This window comes from Ornithorhynchus anatinus, chromosome 7 (genome assembly GCF_004115215.2).
Source record: "Ornithorhynchus anatinus isolate Pmale09 chromosome 7, mOrnAna1.pri.v4, whole genome shotgun sequence".
Classification (NCBI taxonomy): Eukaryota; Metazoa; Chordata; class Mammalia; order Monotremata; family Ornithorhynchidae; genus Ornithorhynchus; species Ornithorhynchus anatinus.
This window is the reverse complement of record NC_041734.1, coordinates 61,855,582-61,861,581: the sequence shown is the minus strand read 5'-3', so window position 1 is coordinate 61,861,581 and position 6,000 is coordinate 61,855,582. Positions and strand designations below refer to the sequence as shown.

The 6,000-nt window shown below is 52.3% G+C and overlaps 1 protein-coding gene across 1 annotated transcript in view; it reads left to right on the top strand.

Annotated features, from left to right (window-relative positions):
- Positions 1 to 914: 914 nt before the first annotated feature.
- The window catches only part of SLC45A3 (solute carrier family 45 member 3), a 28,017-nt gene continuing 22,931 nt past the window's right edge, over positions 915 to 6,000 (top strand). Inside the window, exon 1 of the mRNA XM_029069591.2 lies at positions 915 to 1,061. The gene's annotated coding sequence lies outside the window, so the exon portion shown is untranslated. The remainder of the gene's footprint in view (positions 1,062 to 6,000) is intronic.

Genomic DNA, 6,000 nt, shown 5'->3' with positions numbered 1-6,000 from the left:
GGGCTCACAGTCTTAATCCCCATTTTACAGATGGGGTAACTGAGGCACAGAGAAGTTAAGTGGCTTGCCCAAGATCACACAGCAGACAGTGGAAGAGCTGGGATTCGAGCTCATGACCTCTGATTCCAAAGCCCGTGCTCTTCCCACTGAGCCACGCTGCTTCTCACATGAGGCTCACAGTCCCACATAAGTGCTTACTCTGTGCAGAGCACTGTTCTAAGCGTGATATAGGGTAATCAGAGTAATATAGGGTAATCAGATGTAGGGTAAGGAGATATAGGGTAATCAGATCGTCCCACATGAGAAGCAGCGTGGCTCAGTGGAAAGAGCATGGGCTTTGGAGTCAGGGCTCATGAGTTCGAATCCCACCTCTGCCACTTCCTGTGGGCAAGTCACTTAACTTCTCTGTACCTCATTTCCCTCATCTGTAAAATGGGGATGAAGACTGTGAGCCCCACGTGGGACAACCTGATTCCCCTATGTCTACCCCAGCGCTTAGAACAGTGCTCGGCACATAGTAAGCGCTTAACAAATACCAACATTATCATTATTATGAGGCTCACAGTCTTCATCCCCATTTTACAGATGAGGTCACAGAGAATAGGTCACCCAGCTGACAAGGCGGGATTCGAACCGATGACCTCTGCCTCCCCAGCCCGCGCTCTTGCCCCTGAGCCACGCCGCTTCCCATTGAATGGATGAATGAACGTCGGGGCCGGGGGGGCGGGGGGGAGGGGCGGGCAGGTGTAGCGCCACGAGCCCGCCCCGCCTCCACCAATCCGGAGAGCCGGCCCCGCCCGGCCCCGCCCCCTCCCCGCCCGGGCGCCCCCCGCGCATGCGCCCTCCGCTCCCCGGAGTAAACCTGGAGATTTAAAAGCCGCCGGCCGGCGCGCGCCGCGGAGGGAGGTGTGTGGCCGTGTGTGTGTGTGTTGGAGGGGGGCGGGCGCGCGCTCTGTGGGAGGGGGCGCGCGTGCATGCGGCCGGTGCGCGGTGACAGCGCGCGCGCGCAGCAGCGCAGCAGCAGCAGCAGCAGCAGCAGCAGCAGCAGCAGCAGCAGCCAGGTAGGACCGGCCGGCCGCGGCAGCCCCCACCTCCTCCACCCTCTCCTCCTCTTCCTCCTCCTCCTCCTCCTCCTCCTTTCCTTCCTTCATTCAATCGTATTGACTGAGCGCTTACTAGGTGCCCAGCACCGTGCTAAGCGCTCGGAATGGACCAATCGGTAACAGATAAGAGAGGGTGCCTGCCCTGCTCCTCCTGCCCCTGCAGCTCCCCGACCTCGGAGCCCGGCTTCCCTCCGCAGTCGTCCGCCCAAAGTTGGGCTCATTTTCTCCTCTGGTCCCGGAAAGGAGTCTGATGGCTCAGTGGTCTCCCCTCTTCCAAGCCCTCCTGAGAGCCCACCGCCTCCAGGAGGCCTTCCCAGCCTGAGCCCTCCCTTTCCCTCTGATTCGACTGTCAGCCCGATAGTGGGCAGGGATGGTCTCTGTCTGTGGCCGAATTGTCCATTCCAAGCGCTCAGTCCAGTGCTCTGCACATAGTAAGCGCTCAATAAATACTATTGAATGAATGCTCCCCCTCCCATCCTCTGCCCTTCCCCTCAGCACTGTGCTCATTTGTCTATAGTATTTGCTACCCTATTTATTTTGTTAATGAGGTGTACATCTCCTTGATTCCGTTGATCTCGATGATGTGGTCTTGTTTTTGTTTTGTACTGTTGGGCTTTGCTGTCTGTCTTCCCCGTTTAGACCGGGAGCCCGCCATCGGGCAGGGATGGTCTCTCTCTGTTGCCCAATTGTCCATTCCAAGCGCATAGTCCAGTGCTCTGCACATAGTAAGCGCTCAATAAATACTATTAAGTGAATGAATGAATTTATCTTGATGACGTTGTCTTGTTTTTGTTTTGTTCTGTTTTGGCTCTGCTGTCTGTCTCCCCCATTTAGACTGTGAACCCGTCATTGCGCAGGGATGGTCTCTGTTGCCGAATTGTCTATTCCAAGCGCTTAGCACAGTGCTCTGCACATAACAAGCACTCAATAAATACGACTGAATGAATGAAAAGAGCCCCGGGCTCGGGAGTCAGAGGTCGTCGGGTTCTCATGCTGCCTCCGGCACTGGTCAGCTGGGTGACCTTCATTTCTCTGGGCCTCAGTGGCCTCATCTGGAAAAGGGGGATGAAGACTGTGAGCCCCACGTGGGACAACCAGAGAACCATATGTGTACCCCAGTGTTTAGAACAGTGCTTGGCACATAGTAAGTGCTTAAAAGATACCAAAATTATGATTACTGTGAGACAGAAGCGGCACCCAAGGCTCCTGCCGGGGTAGGAGACTTGGGCCCAGGCATCCGAGTGGGAGACAGCCTGGGACTTGTCGGGGGGAGGGGGGAGGTTTGTTCAGAGGCGCAAGGCTCAAAGTTGCGCACCTGGCAGAGGGTCGGGGAGCCTGGTCCATTTGACATGCTGGGTGGCTCGGGGCCAGTCCCTCGCCCTCTCTGGGCCTCGGGGCTCAGTTTCTCCCCCCTACTTCTCTTTTTGCCCCCTTCCCCTTCTCTCCCGGCCCACCGCGGGCTTCATTTTGGGGGAAAAGGAGGTGACCGGAACCCTTCCCGGCCTCTTAGGGTGAGGGGGAGGTTGGAGGTATTTATTAAAGTATTTATAAGGATGGTATTTATTAAGCACCCGCTTGTGTTTTCAGCACTGGGCTAAGCGCTTGGGTAGATACAAGGTAATGAGGTTGTCCCACGAGGGGCTCATAGTCTTCATCCCCATTTTACAGATGAGGGAACTGAGGCACAGAGAATAATAATAATTATGGTGTTTGTTAAGCACTTACTATGTGCCAAGCACTGTTTGAAGCTCTGGGGTAGATACAAGGTGATCAGGTTGTCCCACGTGGGGCTCACAGTCTTAATCCCCATTTTACAGATGAGGTCACTGAGGCACAGAGAAGTGAAGTGACTTGCCCAAGGTCACACAGCAGACTGTGAGCCCATCGTTGGGCGGGGATTGTCTCTATCTGTTGCCGAAGTGTACATTCCAAGCCCTTAGTACAGTGCTCTGCACACTGTAAGCGCTCAGTAAATACGATTGAATGAGTGAAGTGGCCGAGTTGGGATTAGAATCCACGTCCTCTGGCTTCCAAGCCTGTACTCTTTCCACTTAGCTGTGGAAAGGAGTGCTTTGAGATCCTTAGATGCCTGGCAGTTCCAAACCCACTTTCCCCTAGGACTTAAACCACCTTAGGAAGCCACCCAGATCCTAATGTTTTGGATCCTATACTTTCACTGCCCCCCACCCCTCCGTTCCCAACCTTGCTTCCGGGGCCAGGTAGCCTAATAATGATCATAATCGTGGTATTTGTTAAGTGCTTACTATATGCCGGGCACTGTACTAAGTGCTGGGGTCGATACAAGCAAATCGGGTTGGACACAGCCCCTGTCCTATCCCTGTCCCTTATGGCGCTTGCAGTCTTAATCCCCATTTTACAGACAAGCCAACTGAGGCACAGAGAAGCGAAGTGACTTGCTCAAGGTCACACAGCAGACAGGTGGTGGAGTTGGAATTAAAACCCAGGTCCTTCTGACTCCCAGGCCATGTTCCGTTTTGTTAATTAAGAAAGCCAGCCCTGCCCTGTGTGCAAGGGTGTGTTTCGTGGGTTTCTGCGACTCGAGTGAGCTGAAGCCTTGGTTTTGACTACCCCTGTTGGGCTGCTGGCATCCCAAAATGCTTCATGGGCAGGGGTGAGGTGGAGGCTGTAAGCTGCTTGCGTTCTGGCGGTAGGTCCCTCTGGGGCTAGAGAGAGAGAGAGAGACCTGCTGAGATGTCTCCCCTGGCCTCTGGTGAAAGGAGAGAAAAGGAGGTCTTTGGGGACCCCCTCTCCCATCCCTGGAGGTATCCCTTAGAGCCACGTCCTCCTGCCTTTGACCAGGTTTGGATGCTGGATCACCAGGGAAGGTGGAACTCCTGTTGAGTGGCGGGGTGGGGGAGTGTGCTGAGAATTTGTAGGGAACGGAACTTGGCAGGTCACCTGGGACAGCCTCCTGCCTCCATGCAGGACAAAGAAAATAGCGGGCAGCCTTTCTCCGACTTTAAATGCTGGGTTCGGTGCATTGCCCTCAGGAGGTGCTCAATAAATGTCTGGCTACCACTCTGGGCTCCTGAGGGTAAAGGTGGAATGAATAATGGTGAGAGGGTCACTGAGGGTCAGGGCAGGGGTTCGCATATGAACAGAGGGTGGTCCCGGCTGGAGGGCCCGGTGGAGGGGCCAGGCTGCCCCTCGCCCCGCATCGTCGGCAGACCGATTTCGAAATGGGAGCGCCTTTCCTGCCCAGTTTGTGCCTTTCCTGGCCAGTTTCAGGCCATATCTGGGAGAGGCCCCTTGGAGAGAAGGAAGCTTCTGAGACGGTGATAGCAAGTGACTTGGAACCGGCCATTTCTAAGCCTGGGATCTTGGAGTTGCGTGATCTCTCTCAGACTTGGGCCTTCTTTCCCTGCCTCCCACCCAACTTGCACACCCAGTGCTGACTCTTCTTTCCTGAGTGGGACCTGGGAAAGTGAGGTTTGAATCACCAGTATGAGGCCGTGGATAAAAATAGCAGCCGGGTAATCATGGGCCCCGAGTTTAGGTCGGGTGTGGGGGTATTTTTATATGTACTTAGGCCACTTAGCCTGTGGATGTGTGGGTTCCACTACCATCTGACTCCTCTGACTAAGCAGCACAGCCAGTGGAGCGAGGAGCTGGAAAATCTTCCTTGTGGCATTGAATTCTCTTGGTGACCCATATGACTTGCCACGTTGGGGGAGGGAGTTTTAGGCACCTTGAAGAGGATAATAATAATAATAATACTAATGATAATGGTATTTAAGTGCTTACTATGTACCAAGCACTGTGCTAAGCGCTTGGGTAGGTACAAGGCAATCAGGTTGTCCCACGTGGGGCTCACAGTCTTAATCTCCATTTTACAGATGAGGAAACTGTGGCGCAGAGAACCGACTGTGGGGTTCCCCTTTCTCACTTATGTGAACAAACAACTCAATTTGACCGTGGAGAGAAAAACAATCCATTACTGTTGTTATCATCATTATTATGGCATTAAGCATTTATTACGTGTCCTGCCCTGGGGTAGATATAAATCGATCTGTCAGTCCCTGTCCTGCGGTAGTGGGGAAGGGGGATTTATAATCTAAGAGGAGGGAAAAGTGGCGATGGTATTCACATTTGCTCCTGAATGACTTTAAGAGACAACCCAGAATTTTTAGGGGCTTAATGAAGAATCCGTACCCCTACTCCTCAAGGAAGATTAACTTGTATTTACCCCAGTGCTTAGAACAGTGCTTGACGCATAGTAAGTAATTAACTAATATAATTGCTATAACGATAATGGTAATGATGATAATAAGAGGCTGGAGCTTCATCCTTGCTGGTGACTCCATGGGAAGCAAGTTAGACCTTGTATTGTAGTGACCTAAGTGACGGTCATTAGTAGTGTTTCTTCTTTCTCCCCAAACTGCTTCTTATGGGGTTGGAGGCCCATTAGATCAGAATGATCTCCTTCTGTAATTATGTTTGTAGCAAAAGAAATCGCACAGAAGGTGGGCCCGTTTTACAGATGGGCAAACAGGGGCCGGGACAGCCAGAATCCTGGAGACTGAGATTATGCATCCTTGGGGACCCTCTGCTGGTTTTTAGAGTCCATCGTCCACTAGCGTTCTAGTACTAATGATGATGGTATCTATTAAATCCTTCCTATATGCCTATGCGCTGGGGTAGGTACAGATCATCAGCTCAGACACAGTCCCTGTCCCACACAGGGCTCAGTAAAATGCATTTGATAAGTACTTTTATTTTTCCAAAGTGCTCTCATTCTAGTTATCTTACTTTATCCTCACAACACCTCAGGAATGCAGGGAGAGGCGAGTATTGTTATTATAATTGTTATTATTATTGTTATCGTCATTGTTATTATCCTCCTTATTTCACAGAGAAAATTGAGGCCACAGAGGTT